The sequence below is a fragment of the Tamandua tetradactyla genome, chromosome 21 (genome assembly GCF_023851605.1).
Source record: "Tamandua tetradactyla isolate mTamTet1 chromosome 21, mTamTet1.pri, whole genome shotgun sequence".
Classification (NCBI taxonomy): Eukaryota; Metazoa; Chordata; class Mammalia; order Pilosa; family Myrmecophagidae; genus Tamandua; species Tamandua tetradactyla.
The window spans coordinates 11,002,988-11,020,480 of record NC_135347.1 but is presented as its reverse complement, the minus strand read 5'-3'; the positions used below and the strand labels follow the sequence as shown (position 1 = coordinate 11,020,480).

General features: G+C 36.2%; 1 pseudogene; it reads left to right on the top strand.

The window, feature by feature from the left end:
- LOC143665147 (double homeobox protein A-like) overlaps positions 1–12,660 on the top strand; it is a 32,545-nt pseudogene extending 19,885 nt beyond the window's left edge.
- The last annotated feature ends 4,833 nt before the right edge of the window (positions 12,661–17,493 follow it).

Genomic DNA, 17,493 nt, shown 5'->3' with positions numbered 1-17,493 from the left:
TAGAGGTTGTCTAAGAATCCTCGGTTTAAGGTGCCCTATTGAAGTAGACATCCAATCCTGTGGAATTCTGAATTGCTTCTTTTGTTGCATCATGTGAACACTAGGATTGATTCTCTGGAGTTTTACTATTGTATTTATTGTTAACAGTACATGATAAAGCTCCCAAAAGTAAAGCTTAAGAGAAAGTTTTTCTCTGATGTCTCTGCCAATAGATGAAGTGGCCAGGTTGGCAATCATGAAGAGTTTGTATAAGAGAATGCTGTGGGAAAGCAACCTTAACCTGTTGGTGATAGGACTGGGTATAGTACATTTCATCTCTTGCAATATTTTGCCATATTTCTGTGTAGCAAGGCAGATTCAAATAGCAATGATGAAATTCCTGACCCTGTGAGACTTCCAGTAACTAACTGATAAGAGGGTAACTGATATGTCCCTGATAGAGTGGGCTGGTTTGGCCATGAAATCTAGTTGGAATAACTTTGTTCAAGGAAACTCAAAGTTTTCTGAAATGTTCATGAATTTTAATTTGAGGATGCCATTGATACTTTCATCTTCTCAGAAGATTGTGGGTGATAAAGATATTTTCACTTTTGAGTAAAAGGAAAAGCATTTTAGAGCTATTTTTATAATGGTTTCCATAAAGTGTGTGCCTAGGTCATTTTAAAGTTGGTATGCCCCAAGTTGGAAAAATAAAATGAAAGAACTCATTAGTGACTGTGAAGGCTATAGCTTTTTGTCAAGGAAATGTTTCAATTGTACTGAAAATAGACATACGATAACTAAAACCTGTTCAAAGCCCATGGGGAGTGAGAGTTTGATAAAATTAGTCTGAATGTATTCAAAGGTACTTTGCTGCCTACCCATGCCCCATTCATCCATACAGTGTTTCCAAGATAACATTATTGTCAGGTGACATATAGCCCGAAAATAATCTCAGCTCTCTTTTTTTTTTTTTAACTTTTTTATTTTTCAAATATTTTCAAACTTATAGGACAGATACAAATTTATCTGGAAGGGCAGGGTGCCCTGAATTGCTAAAAGTATCTTGAGGAAAAAAAAACGAAGCTGGAGGTCTCACACTGCCGGACTTTAAGGCATATTATGAAGCCACAGTGGTCAAAACAGCATGGTATTGGCATAAAGATAGATATATCGACCAATGGAATTGAATAGAGTGCTCAGATATAGACCCTGTCATCTATGGACATTTGATCTTTGATAAGGTAGTCAAGCCAATTCACCTGGGACAGAACAGTCTCTTCAATAAATGGTGCCTAGAGAATTGGATATCCATATGCAAAAGAATGAAGGAGGACCCATATCTCACACCCTATACAAAAGTTAACTCAAAATGGATCAAAGATCTAAACATTAGGTCTAAGACCATAAAACAGTTAGAGGAAAATGTAGGGAGATATCTTATGAAACTTACAAGTGGAGGTGGTTTTATGGACCTTAAACCTAAAGCAGGAGCACTGAAGAAAGAAAGAAATAAATGGGAGCTCCTCAAAATTAAACACTTTTGTGCATCAAAGAACTTCATCAAGAAAGTAGAAAGATAGCCTACACAATGGGAGACAATATTTGGAAACGACATATCAGATAAAGGTCTAGTATCCAGAATTTATAAAGAAATTGTCCAACTCAACAACAAAAAGACAGCCAACCCAATTACAGAATGGGAAAAAGACTTGAACAGACACCTATCAGAAGAGGAAATACAAATGGCCAAAAGGCACATGAAGAGATACTCAATGTCCCTGGCCATTAGAGAAATGCAAATCAAAACCACAATGAGATATCATCTCACACCCACCAGAATGGCCATTATCAACAAAACAGAAAATGACAAGTGCTGGAGAGGATGCGGAGAAAGAGGCACACTTATCCACTGTTGGTGGGAATGTCAAATGGTGCAACCACTGTGGAAGGCACTTTGGCGGTTCCTCAAAAAGCTGAATATAGAATTGCCATACGACCCAGCAATACCATTGCTAGGTATTTACTCGAAGGACTTAAGGGCAAAGACACAAATGGACATTTGCACACCAATGTTTATAGCAGCATTATTTACAATTGCAAGGAGATGGAAACAGCCAAAATGTCCATCAACAGACGAGTGGCTAAACAAACTGTGGTATGTACATACGATGGAATATTATGCAGCTTTAAGACAGGATAAACTTATGAAGCATGTAATAACATGGATGGACCTAGAGAACATTATGCTGATTGAGTCCAGCCATAAACTAAAAGACAAATACTGTATGGTCCCACTGATGTGAACGGACATTCGAGAATAAACTTGGAATATGTCATTGGTAACAGAGACCAGCAGGAGTTAGAAACGGGGTAAGATAATGGGTAATTGGAGCTGAAGGGATACAGACTGTGCAACAGGACTAGATACAAAAACTCAAAAATGGACAGCACAATACTACCTAATTGTAATGTAATTATGTTAAAACACTGAATGAAGCTGCATCTGAGCTATAGTTTTTTTTGTTTGTTTGTTTGTTTGCCTGTGTTTTTTGTTTTTTTCCTTTTCCTTTTTTTCTTTTTTATGTATTTTTTTATTTTTTATTTTTATTATTATTTTTATTTTTTTCTCTATATTATCATTCTATATCTTTTTCTGTTGTTTTGCTAGTTCTTTTCCTAAATCGATACAAATGTACTAAGAAATGATGATCATACATCTATGTGATGATATTAAGAATTACTGATTGCATATGTAGAATGGAATGATTTCTAAATGTTATGTTAGTTAATTGTTTTAATTAATAAAAAAACAATAATAATAATACAAATCCCATACAGAGACCTCCATCATACCCCTATTCTCACAAACACCCAGATACCCTAATTTTGACATTTTGCCACATTGACCATAGCATTCTATCTGCCCATCTATTTATCTATCAATCTCTCCACCTATTTATATCTGCTTACCCATCAGTCTGCGTTCTGGACACTTGAGGGTCAGCTCTTTTTTTAAAGTTTCCTCACCACCAGTGGTTTAATATAGCACCTAATTTGTCTACATAATGATGAAAAATTTCGTGGAGAAATTTAGCTAATATCCATTTGAAATCACCTGGTGCCACTGCATGACGGTCATGGGGGAGCCCAGAGATTATATGGGTAATGGAGACAGATTTTTTTCAATTCTTCCTTTTCAGAGTCAGGAACTATACTTTTATACTTCATACCAGTCTCTTTGAATCCTCCTGGGGAATTATCTTTTAAGGATTTGGTTAGGGTCAGAGATGTGGTTAAGACTGGTCACTTGGCATAATGATCTGTTAGAACATATCCTTTAGTTTCCATATTGACTCTATTTCTATCCACTCTAGGAAGGAAGTAGGGGCATATCTAAAATGTCCTTTAAGGACATTATATGAGGATTCCAGAAGAATTGAGAAACCACTTTTGTTTCCAAAGAGACAAACCATATACAGCATTACTTATTACAAAGGCGTAACTTCTATCTGTATATAAATTTACTCTCTGGTTTTGAGTAGTTTACAAGTTCTAGTAAAGTTATGCTCTCTGGGCTGATATTACCTGGGGTAGTTGGACTATATTCTAAAGGTTATCTTGAATTAGTAATAGCTCATCACATAGAAAATCTCCTTTTTCTGTTTTTAGGCATGTCCCATCAATAAATAATACTATGCTAAGATTCTCATGGGAGACTAATAAATATGAGCAAAGTACAAAAAGATTCACAACTGAAGTAAGAAAATCATGAGGCCCTCTTCCTTCTGCTTGGGACTGGAGAGAAACTGGATTCAGAATGTTTCATCAGTGAATAGAAATATGAGAGGAAGAAAGTAACAGAAGCTCATAAGAAACTAATTGGCTAACTGAAAAGTATTGTTTTCAGCCCATCATAATATCTGTACTTGCAAGGAACCATGCCATAAAGCATGGAGCATTGAGCTACGAAATCAGCAAATGTAACCACAAGTTGTGTTCTGGCATCTATTTCCTCAAGACAAAGAAGATAAGCCTTTGAACCATTCAAGGGTGATGCAAAAATAAATTATGTGTTTTCTGGTTGTATCTTTACTTTTTATTTGAAACACTTTTAAACTTATAGGATAGTTACAAAAACCATACAAACCCTGAATGGAGAAATCCAACATACCAAAAAACTCCCAGATACCCAGATCCACCAACTTTAATATTTTTCCATATTTGCAATATTATTGTTTCAGTTTACTAAAGCTGCCAGAATGCAATATACCCTAAATGGGATGGCTTTTTCAATGGAAATTTTTTAGGTTACAAATTTACAGTCCTAAGGCTATTAAAATGTACAAATTAAGGCTTCGAGAGGAAAATACCTTCTCTTAAGAAAGGCTGCAGGCATCCAGGGGGTCCTCTGTCGCATGGGAAGGTACAAGACAATGTCTGCTGATCCTTCTCTCCAAAAACGTCTCTGGGCTTCTGTTGGTTCTTGCTTGTTTCTCCCGGGGCACTTCTGTCTAAGCTCTCCCTCCATGGGCTCTCTTAATGGACTCCAATAATGGATTAAGACCCACCTTGAATTGGGTGGGTCAAATCTCCATGGAAACAACCTAAGCAACAGGTCCCACCCACAATAGGTGTGCATCCACAGGAATGGAGTAAAAGAACAAAGGATTTACTGGGGTACATGACATATACAAATCAGCACACTCATTCTATCTATCTATCTATCTATATCTATATCTATCTATCTATCTATCTATCTATCTATCTATCTATCTATCTATCTATCTATCTATCTATCTATGTATATAACATCTATCCATTTATTATCTATTATCTACTTATCATCTATCAATTTAACCATCCATTTTTTGAAAACTTGAATGTAGGTTGTATATATCGTGCACCTTGAACATTTAACTCTGCCATGTATATTTCCTAAGAAGGAGGATAGTCTCTTACATGTACTCTAAATTCCATTTTTTAAGTATCACTAATGTCTCTTTGAGCTTTTTCTCTCCTTAGCTAGATCCCATCCAAGATCATGCACTACAATTGACTGTCATCATCTCCTTAGCTGCTTTTAAAAGAAATTCTGTTTTTATCATGGAAACACTTATGCAACATAAACCTTCCACTATCAACCACTCACAAGCATGCCATTCAATGGGATTAATCACATTCATAATATTATATAATATTGACAGTACCCTCACCACCTTCCATTACTAAAGCCTTCCCATTTCCCCAAACAGAAACCCTACACTCATCCATTATGTAACAATTTTTCATTCCCCCTGCCCCTTGCCCCTGGCAACTATACTCAGGTTTCTGTTTCTTTGCAGTTACCATATGGCTTCAATTTAACATCCTGTACCTCTAACAATCTTGTTTGCTTTGATATCAATTTAACTTCAATAGTTATGATCCTATACCCCTCTTTACCTTTATGTAGTTCTTGTAAAAAATTACATGTTTATACATTGAGTCCAAAATCGTTTATCATTGCATCTATTTGCCTATTAGTTTCCTAAGAAGTAAAAACTGGAATTATAAACCAAAATATGGTAGTACTGGTATTTATATTTACTCAATGTCATTATCTTCACTGGAGACCCTGTGTCTTCAAATGGCTTTGATCCACTGTCTATTGTCCTTTGCTTTCAACATAGAGGAATTTCTTTAGCATCTTTTGTAGGACTGCTGTAGTGGCTATGAACTCCCTCAGTCTTTGGCTATCTGAGAGTGTGCTAATCTTTCCCTTATTTCTAAAAGACATTTTAATGGACATAGAATTCTTGGTTGGAATTTTTTTTTTTTTGCTTCCAGCATTTTAAATATGTCATCCCACTGCCTTCTTACCTCATGGTTCTGATGAGAAATAGTTACTTAATCTTTTTGACGTTCTCTTGTACATGATATGTTGCTTCTCTTTTGCAGCTTTCAGAATCTCTTTTTATTGGTGGCATTTGACAGTTTGATAATAATATGCTGTGGCATGACTCTTTTCAGGTTTTCCTGATTAGAGCTCATTGAGCATCTTGGATGTGATATTCAAGTATTTTATTAACTTTAGGAAATTCTCAGCCATTATTGTTTTGAATATTCTTTGTCCCTTTCTGGCTTCTCTTTCTGGTATTCACCCAATGCATATATTGGTATTCTCAGTGGCATCCCTCGGGTTACCCAGGCTTTATTTACTTTTCTTCATTCTTCTATCTTCAGATGGAATGATTTCAATGGTCTTATTTCATGTTCTCTGATTCTTTCTTATGCAAGCTGTAATCAACTATTCATCTCTTCCAAGGAATTTTTAACTGCTATTAATGCTGTCTTCAGCTCTGGTTCCTTTTCCTAATTTCCATCTCTCCATTGATATTCTCTTTGTGTTTATCTATCATTTTCCTGATTTTCCTTATCTTTGTCCATGTTTTCCTTTAACACTTTTAGCACATTTAGGACCATTTTTTTAAAAGTTCTTGGTATGTCCTAGGTCTGGTCCTTATCCTAATGATTGAATTTTATTCTCTTCTTGCACCATTACTTACTGTTTCTTTGTATGTTTAGTAAACTTTTGTTGGAACTAGACATTTTTTATTTTAACATATTATCACTGGACTTTAGACTTTGTGTTATCTGTTCCTTAGGATTGTACAAAGATAGTATCTTGACAGAGCTCTCTTTGAATGTCAGAAGCTAACAAAAAAGAAAAGAATTTTTTGAAGTCTTTGAAGGTTGGCTTATGCCAGTGCTCTCCTTATGGCTTAACCATTCCATGGGTTTAGACAATAACTCTAGGCCAAAGCATAGGGACATTACTGATCCTTTCTACACATGTGTCTTGTCTTGGGCATGTACCTGTGGCCATAGCAATTCCTCTCCATACACTATTCCAAATATCCCCTCTTCCCTAGGAAACAGTTTTCCTCACAGTTCTGGATAGTGCACAGTGTGTCCTATACTCAGCACCCCTTGCCCGAGGTAGCATAAGTTAACTGTTCTCCCACAGCATTCTGTAGGAATCGCTGTTGAACTGCCTTCTGTATGGAAGGATGGTGTTTCCATCAGGCCACCATCAGATGGATTGGGCCAGACATACCCGCTCACAGTATATACCTGAGGGTTACTCTGCTCCCTCTGGAGGGACCAGGAATCTTCACTGGGAGCAAATTCCAGTTCCATACTGAGACAGTGAGGGGCAAGTGTTGGGCAGTTAGGGAGCTACAAAATGCTATTGCTTTTAAGTAGTTTTTTCTTGATTCAACACTCACCCTGTTACTTCAGTTCTTTAACTATTTTGTGGAGATTTGAGAAATATGTTTCTGTAAGTTCTTGCTGGTTGGTTAAAACTCTTTGGGAGCATGGAGCCCTGAAGTGCCTCAGTATATCATCTTGTCATGGGCAGAATGAGTGCTATACGTGTTTGATGGTTACCATGAAGTTGAGTATTAATCACCAGCTCTCACCCATATTGCCTAGTCACAACTTGAACAACAGTGCCTTTTGTTGTTAAGGATGCCCAGGGAAGGAGGCTCCCAAACATTCTTCTTCAGGGCACCAAAAGCTGTTCCCATCTGTGCTGCTAAAGGACAGAATTTCTTACTAAGGATTTAGTCAATTGATAGTTATTCCATTCTCAGAAAAAAAATTTATCTATTGTCTGTAATAGCCAATTAGACCTTAAAGCACTCTCTATTTTATTTTGTGAGAAGTTTAGGGCTCATTTGTATAGTTTTCAGTTAAAAATGCTTTTACCTTCTTGAACAGGTCATGCCCTAAATAGTTGTGTTTTTGCAAAATTGTAATTTATCTTTTGAAACTGTGTGTCCCGTTTCTACTAAGATGGAGAGCAGATCAATAGAATCCTTAATACAGACTGTTTTTGTTCTCTGAACAAAGTAGATTATCCTTATATTGCATCAAAAATGAATCAAAAGAGAAGTTTAGATATTTTAGGTCTCTATTGAGGACCTGGGGAAAAATAAGGGGGTGCTTCTGTGAACCCCTGGGGGCTGACTCTCTACGTTCATTGTTGTTCTCCCAGGTGAAAGCAAAAGCATACTGACTTCTTCATCTAGAGGCACACTGGGAAAGACAGAGAAAGGTAAAGTGAAATACCTAGCTTCAGGCCAAAATGTTGACAGGATGCAATTTGGTATTAGTCTTACAGAAGCAAGGAAAATAAGTTTTGTGTATGCTCTTGAGGCCTTGAACAAAAAATATCCTCATACATTTGGTTCCTTTACTGGCAGTATAAGAGTGCTAAAAAGAGTTAGTACAGGATATGAGAAAGCCTTTGTACATAAGGTCTTCAACCATTGGCTTGAGTCCTTCGTTTGCTTCTGGCTATAAGGTATATTGGGGAAATCTGTGTAATTATTTCATAGGATCTGTTTGAAAATTAATAAGTTCTGATCCACTTTCTTGTCCTGTATCAGTGGGATATTTATCCCAAATAGTGCATTGGACCATGTCAAGATTTTTATCTATGCACATCAAATAAAGCAGAGAAGGCAAAGTTATATTCTGAGCAGACAAAGCAATTATGAATACAGGGTTCCTCATGAACTTCAAAGATCCTCTGATGTGCATTTAATACTAGAATTCCATTTGCAAAGTAAGTTGCTCAATGTTAAATTATCAGGGGTGGCATCACAGAGCAGGAAGGAATGTTTTTCCACCAAGGGTCCCTGGATTACAAATAAGGACTAGAAGTTAGGAAAAGTCTACTTGAAATAACCTCCAGAAGTGGTATGTTTACTCTGAGGAAGTTATGCAATGGAATCAGTGCTTAAAAAATATATAAAGAGTAGCACCCATATCTACCAGGAGGTGATGAGTTTGATCATCTATATTTATAGTTAATTCACCTCCAGTTTTTAAGAGGAAAGCAAGATTGTTTAAGAGGAAGGCAGGATGTAGGGTGTTTTTTGCTTCCTCAGAGCACCCTCATTGATTTGAATTGAGATATTTTCTTTTTCCTGACTTTTCTTTATAAGATAGGATAATTTCTCCAGGGTCCCTTGTATTTACAATATCTTCAAAGGTACATGCCAACAGGTGGTCTGCTGTGAGTTGTGCCACCTGAATGTTTGATATGCAGGCCTGTAAGCTAATACAAAGTTCTATCTTGTGCCTTATTCTATATATATATGGAAATATTATGAGATTTATTGTAGTAATTGGCACATACAACAGTGAGGATGGGAAAAGCTGAATCCTATCAGCTACAAGCTAAGAACTCCAATGAAGGTTTTGATTACTTCACCAGGAGAAGCTAACTGGTTGAAGCGAAGGTAGAAATTCTTTTTTTCTGACTGCTGAAATCATCAGTTCTCACTTTAAGGCTTTCAACTGATTGGATGTGACTTCTCTCATTGTTGACAGCAGTCTTCCTTGTTGATTGTAAATGTAATAGGCCATAGATGCCATCAACAAACTGATGATTTAAATCCACAAATTATCTTCATAGTAACAATTAAGACACTACTTGTTTGAGCAAAGAACTGGACATGTTGCTATATGAACTTGACCATAACAGATGGTATTTTCTAGTCTATACCAAAAATCACCTATAGTTTAATCTTTTCTCAATTTGCAGGATTGAATAATGTTCCAATGGATTTATTTTTCCTTATTAGGGAAGTTTTAGGTTTATAGTACAATCACTCAGAAAATCAGGATTCCCATATACCACTCTAATAATTACACCTTGCATTGGTGTGGATTTGTTGCAATTGAGGATAGTACGTTTTTATAACTGTACTTCTAACTATAGGCAGTGGTTTAACTTAAGGTTCACTGTTCCTGTACTGTAGTTCAATGGACTTTTCTTCTATTTTTATTCTGTTTACTATATATATATAATCTAACTTTTTTCTCTTTTTTATACAATTTATTTCTTTTCAGTGCTGACTGGTCACTTGAAGGTTTACTCTACAAGTAGGATATAAATGTATCTACATTCCTCCGTAGTCTTTTGATGCAGATAAGGAAGAGATAACAGAATCTGCCATTCCAAGAAGACATTCTATTGAAATGCTAGTCATCTCCTTTGCAAAAGACAGCTTCTGAGTTACACCTAGAAGCTGTTCTAGGACAATATTGATATTCATTAACAACCTGGCCTGTAAATTATTATTCAGAAATCTGCACCAGTTTCTTGAGGGTACAAACAGTGGGCCTGAAGATATGTTGCCTTTAGATAATCACGATGAGTCAACATAGACACTCACGGGTAACAACCATTGCGCTGGTTTGAAAGGATGTATGGACCCTAGAAAAGCCATGTTTTAATCAAAATCCCATTTCATAATGGCAGAATAATCCCTATTCAATAATGTATGTTTGAATCTGTAGTTAGATAATCTCCCTGGAGATGTATCCCAACTAAGAGTGGTTGTTAAACTGGATTAGGGGAGATGTATCTCCACCCATTTGGGTGGGTCTTGATTAGTTTCTGAAGTCCTATAAAAGAGGAAACATTTTGGAGAACGGGAGATTCAGAGGGAGCAGAGCAGAACGGCATAGCCACAAGAAGCAGAGTCCACCAGTCAGTGACCTTAGGAGATGAAGAAGGAAAATGTCTCCTGGGGAGTTTCATGAAACACGAACCCAGGAGAAGAAGCTAGCAGATGATGCTGTGTTCGCCATGTGCCCTTCCAGATGAGAGAGGAACCCTGACCCTATTCACCACATGCCCTTTCACTTAAGAGAGAAACCCTGAACTTCATCGGCCTTCTTGAACCAAGGTTTCTTTCCCTGGGTGCCTTTGGTTGAACATTTCTATAGACTTGTTTTAATTGGGACATTTTCTTGGCCTTAGAACTGTAAACTTGCAGCTTATTAAATTCCCCTTTTAAAAAGCCATTCCATTTCTGGTATAGTGCATTCCAGCAGCTAGCAAGCTAGAACAACCACGAATGCAAAAAATTGAAAGGCTTACAAAGGAAAAGGACTTGGATTGTACCTAAGTCATTAAAATGGGGGGTGGGTGTAGGGGGTGACTAACAATCTCGAGAAAGTACTACCATAACTTACTGATTTTATATAGTAGGTACTCAACTGGCATTTCCCACTTTTAGTTTTGGAAAAGTCAGATACTAAACATCTTGCTTTCATACAGTTAATGACAGTCACAAGATAATTGCATAGGTCTTTCAAATAAATGAGGGAAAAAAAGACCAAGACATGTTCTGAGAAAAGCTAACACCAAGAAAAATGTCTTAATGAAGCTACAGATACAATGGTTATAGTACAGAATGTTCATAAAGCAGAAAGACAGATACATTTCAGTGCTATTAATCATATTCACAATGCTGTACTCCCATCTCCATGATCACCAAAACATTTCCATCATCCCAAATAGGAACACTGTGCATTTTCAGCCTTAGCTTCCCATTCCCTATCCTTGCCCCATTTCCCAGGATCCTATATTCTGGATTATGACTCTATAAGTTTGTTTATTCTAATTATTTCAAGTCAATGAGTTCATTTAGTCTTTATACTTTTGTATCTGGCTTATTTCACTTAATATTTTGTCTTCAAGATTCAACTATGTTATCTTATATATAAGGACTTCGTTGTTTTTGAACAACATTCCACTGTATGTATATACCACATTTAATTTACCCATTAATTTAATCATGGGCACTTGAGTTATTTCCATCTTTTGGCAACTGTGAATAATGCACCTATGAATATCAATGTTAAAGTACCTGCTGGAGTCCCTGCTATCAATTCTTATATATATATATAGTAGTGGGATTGCCTAGTTATATGGTAGTTCTATACTTAGCTTTCTAAGGAAGCACAAACTTTCTTCCACAGTTGCTGCCACCAGCAATGAATATGTGTTCTTATTTTTCTGCATCTTCTCTAACATTAGTTGTTTTCCTTTCTTTTTTTAATAGCAGTCATTCTAATGGCTGTGAAAAGGCATGGCATTGAGGTTTGATTTTCATTTCCCTGATAGCTAATGATATTGAGAATCTTTTCATGTGTTTTTGGGTCACTTGTTTATCTTCTGTGGAGAGCTGTCTACTCAAGTCTTTTGCCCATTCTTAATTGGGTTGTCCTTTTATTTGTTAAATTGAAGGATTTCTGACTCCTACTCACATGTTTGAGACAACAAGGATCTCTTTCAACATGACCCAGAAAGGCTCTGCAAACGAGACCATCTTTGCATGTCAAAGGCGCAGTCGCACCGAATTCACACCAGATCAGCTAAAAATCCTCATGGACACTTTCAACCAAAAACCTTACCCAGGTTATGCTGCCAAACAAAAACTTGCTTTAGAAATTAACACCGAAGAGTCTAGAATCCAGATTTGGTTTCAGAATCGAAGAGCTAGACACTCATTCCAGAGGACAGAACCTGAGCAGGACTTCGAATCAAGCCAGGCCCACAGACCAGATGCCCCTGCAGAGATTCAAGTTAGAGAAGCCAGGCGGTGCCGGACCACCTATACATCTTTCCAGTTATGCACTCTCATCAAGGCTTTCAAGAAAAACCCTTACCCTGGGATTGATTCCAGAGAAAGACTCGCTAAAGAAATTGGGGTTTTAGAGGCAAGAGTCCAAATTTGGTTTTAAAACCGAAGATCTCGATTCTATGACCAAAGAAAAAGAGAACCTGCTGAGATCCGAGGGAAAATAAGAGACAAGGCACAAGGTCTCTGAGAAGAGAGAGTTCAAGCCACAGAAGCTACACAAAATGTCACCAACCTCACTAGCAACTGTTTTATTTCTCTGGAGCCAGAATGAGGGGTCATAGAAACAAGTTCAGTGTATCAGATGTCATCATCCTGAGACCCAAATCTATCTCACTCTTCCTGGGAATGCACTTTTCTTCTGAGATTGCAAGTTGAGCATTCTGGAAATGGTAAGCAAGACTTCAGAAGGCAGAAACTGATCCAAGAGGCACGTCACAGCACTCCTCACCCAGCTTGGGTCTGGAGTTCAGCAGAGTTTGAGGACAGTGAAAATAAAACTAGCACATTTTTAATCATCACAGTAAGAATTGGTTCAGACAAAAATCATCAGTGGATGTAAAACTCTCGAAATGAATGTTTTTTGAAGAACAAGATATATATTGTCTCAAAGAATCTTACCCATGGATTCCTTATTACTTACAAAAGGAAATTTGTATCGGAGAAAATTGAGAGACTCCACCTTAACCAAGTGCTCGAAATTTGCTTTATCAGCAATAACACGCACTGAGGTGAGGTGCCTCCCGACATGAAGCATCTAAGAAAGACAAAACATCCTTCCTGTGGTATTACTGCCAAAAGTGCACATGCTTAATTTAATCACAAGGAAACACCAGACAAGCAAAACTAAGTGACATCCTACACAGTAATAGACCTGTACTTTTTGACAACGGATTGAATAATTGCAATAAAGATGGAGAGATAGTATGCCAACTCAGGAAGCCTCCTGAAGAGCTAACTTCTATAGGTAGAATGTGCTGCCATTTATGTGGGGAATGGACACAAATTCAGAGACCTGATTATGCTTACAATTTCTCTCCAAAGATGTTCAAGAAACTGGTAACATTGATTATCTCCCTCTTTTTTTTTTCATAAATGTGATTTTATTGAGATATATTCATACACTATACAATCCAACCAAAGTATACAACCATTGGTTCACATAGTTGTGCATTCATCACCTGATCATTTTTGGGACATTAGCATTACTCTAGAAAAAGAAATAAAAATAAAAAAGAAACCCCAAACATCCCATACCCCTTACCCTTCCCTCTTATTGACCACTACTATTTCAATAGAGTTAACTAGGACAGTGCTGATTAACAGAACAAAATATCCAGAAGTAGATCCGTAGCCACACGGGCAATTGAAATTTTTTCCTCAGTATAGTTATACAATCATTATTAAAGATCAGGGATACTGGGTTACAGTTCAACGACTTCAAGTATTTCCTTTCGGTTATTCTAAAATACTCGACACTAGAAAGAAATATCTATATAATGAGGCAGTAGTCACAGTCACTTGTTAAATCCTAATTTCTCAGTTACACCTCCATCTCACATGAGTTACCAGTTGGGAAGAGACGTGGAAAGTTGAAGATAGAACTGTTTTGTCACTTTAATCCTTTTTTCTTTTTTTATGCTTTTGTAGTACCAAATGTACAACTCAAAATTTCTCATTTTTACCACTTTCAAGTGCACAACTCAGTAGCATTAATTCTATTCACAGTATTGTGCTGCCATCACAAGCATCCATACCTCAGCTCTTTCATATCAAGCAGAAACTCTATTAAGCAATAACTCCCCTTTTGCCGCACCTACTACCCTCTCCCCACCACCGTGGCTGCTGGTAACCTGTAATCTGTCTATGAAGTTTGCTTATGTGTATTTCATATAAATGAGATCATACAGTCATACAATGTTTATCTTTTTGTGTCTGGCTTATTTCACTCAACATGAAATCTCCAAGATTCATCCATGTTGCAGTAAGAATTAGAACTCCATTCCTTTTTATGGTTGAATAATCCATGGCTTGTATCAACAATATTTTGTTTATCCAATCTTATACTGATGGAAAGTTTGGTTGCTTCTACCTTTTGGCTACTGTGAATAAAGTTGTACAAATATCTGTTTAAAAAAAATTGAAGGATTTCTTCGCATATTCAGGATATTAAACCTTTATCAGATATGCGGTTTCCAAATATTTTCTTCCACTGGGTAGCTTGTTTTTTTACTTTCACGATAAAGTCTTTTGACATAGAAAAGTTTTTTATTTCGATGAGGTTCCATTTATCTATTTTTTCTTTTGTTGCTTATGCTTTGTGTATAAAGTCTAAGAAATTGTTAACTAACACAAGGTCCTAAAGATGCTTTCCTATTCTTTCTTTTAAGAGTTGGATAGTTCTGACTCTGATTCAGATCTTTGATCCATTTTAAATTTGGTTTGTGTATTGTCATGTAGTCGGTTGCCCTGCCTTTTTCTTTTATAAATGGAGCTCCAGTTTTCACCCATCATTTGTGAAGAGACTAGTCTTCTTAATCCCTTGTCAAAAATAATTTGGCCTTAAATGTGAGGGTTGATTTTTGAGCTCTCAATTCAATTCGATTGATCTATATCTCTGTACTTGTCACTATACCATGCCATTTAAATTACTGTGGCTTTTTAAAAAACTTTAAAATCAGTAAGTGTGAGTTCTCCAACTTCATTTTTCTTTTTCAAGATGGCTTTAGCTATTCAGGCCCCTTAACCTTTCACATAGATTTTATAATTGGCTTTTCTTTCTGGAAAGAATGTTGTTGTTGTTTCCATATCTGAATTTTGGTTGGGATTGTGTTAAATCTATAAATTGCTTTGGGTAAAATTGGCATCTTAATGATATTTAGTCGTCTAATCCATGAAGATGGAATGCCCTTCCATTTAAGTATGTCTTCTTTGATTTGTTTTAGGAATGTTTCATTGTTCACTGTTCATAAATCCTTTACATCTTGGTTACATTTATTCCCAGATATTTGATTCTTCTACCTGCTATTGTGCATGGAATTTTTTCTTGATTTCTTGTTCCAGTTGTTCATTGCTTGTGTACAGAAACACTACTGATTTTGGGGTTTTGATTGTGTGCCACACCACTTTGCTGAATTTGTTTGTTAGCTCTAAACATACTTCTGTTGTGAACCTTTAGTGGAGTTTTTATTTTTGATTTTTTTTTGCATCTAGGATCATGCCATCTGCACACAGGGAAAGTCCTACTTCTTCCTTTCTGACTTGGATGCCTTTTTATTTCTTTTTCTTTTCTGCTTGCTCTGGCAAGAATTTCCAGTACACTGTTGAATAAAAGTGGTGACAATGGGCATCATTGGTTTGTTGTTGATCTTAGAGGAAAAGCTTTCATTCTTTCACCATTAAGTATAAATTTTAGGGGCAGGCATTCATATATTCCTTTTATAATGTTGAGGAAGTTTTCTATAATTCCTAGTGTTCTAAATGTTTTTGTCATAAAGGGTGCTGGATTTTGTCAAAAGTTTTTTCTGCATTAAGTGAGATGATCATGTGTTTTTTATCCTGTATTATTTTAATGTGGTACAATACATTAATTGATTTTCTTTTGCATAACAGGAATAAATCTCACTTGATCATGGTGCATAATTCTTTTCAAATGCTAATGGAATAGTTTTGCCAGTATTCTGTTGAAGATTTAGTCTCTGTAATCATAAGTGATATTGATCTGTAGCTTTATTTTCTTTTCTTATCTTTATGTGGTGTGCTGGCTTGAAAAGATGTATGTCCCCTAGAAAAGCCATGTTTTAATCTAAATCCTATTTCAGAAAGGTAGAATAATCCCTATTCAATACTGTATGTTTGAAACTGTAATCAGATCATCTCCCTGGAGATGTGACTTAATCAAGAGTGGTTGTTAAACTGGATTAGGTGATGACATGTTTCCATCCATTTGGGTGGGTCTTGAAATGTTTCTGGAGTCCTATAAAAGAGGAAACATTTTGGAGAATGAAAGAGATTCAGAGAGAGCAGAGGATGCTGCAGCACCACGAAGCAGAGAATCCGCAGCCAGCGACATTTGGAGATGAGGAAGGAAAACGCCTCCTGGGGAGCTTCATGAAACTGAAAGCCAGGAGAGAAAGCTAGTAGAAGACCCTGTGCTCGCCACATGCCCTTCCAGCCAAGAGAGAAACTGTAAATGTGTATTTGTTTCATCTTAACATTTTTTTTATATTAGCAGGGTTGATAATAATGACTCTTTCCATTTCTGATTTTCATTATTTTTATACTCTCTTTTTTCTTCGTCAGTTTAAAGATTTGCCAATTTTATTGATCTTTTCAAAGTTTTTGGTTTTGTTGATTTTTTCTAATTTGGGGGGTCATTTATCTCTGCTCCAATATTTGTTACTTTTTGTTTCTCGTGCACACTTTAAGTTTAGTTTGCTCTTCTTTTTCTAGTTCTTCCAGTTTTGAAGTTAGGTCTGAAATTTGTGATCTTTCTTCCTTTTTAATGTTTACGCTTAGAATTATAAATTTCCCTCTAGATACATCCTATGTGTTTTTCCTATGTGAAATATAAATTTCTCCCTTAGATACATCCCATAAGTATGTATGTATTTTCATACACACATGAGTTAATGTATTAAGACATTAATATGTATAATGTATTTTCATTTTCGTTTGCCTCAAAATATTTCCTAACTTTTCTTGTGACTTCTTCTTTATCCCATTGATTGTTTAAGAATATGTTGACTAATTTTCACATATTGGCAAATTTCCCATTTCTCCCTGTTATTGATTTCTAGCTTAATTTTATTGGGGTTGGAGAATATACATTATATGGTTTCAATATTTTTAATTTATTGTCACTTGTATTATGACATACATATGGTGTACCCTAGAATGATCCATGTGCCCTCGAAAATAATTTGCATTATGTTTTTTGAGTATGAAATTTTCTATATATGTCTATTTGGTTTAGTGGGATTAGATTATCCTTCAAGTCTTGTATTTCCTTATTGATCTTCTG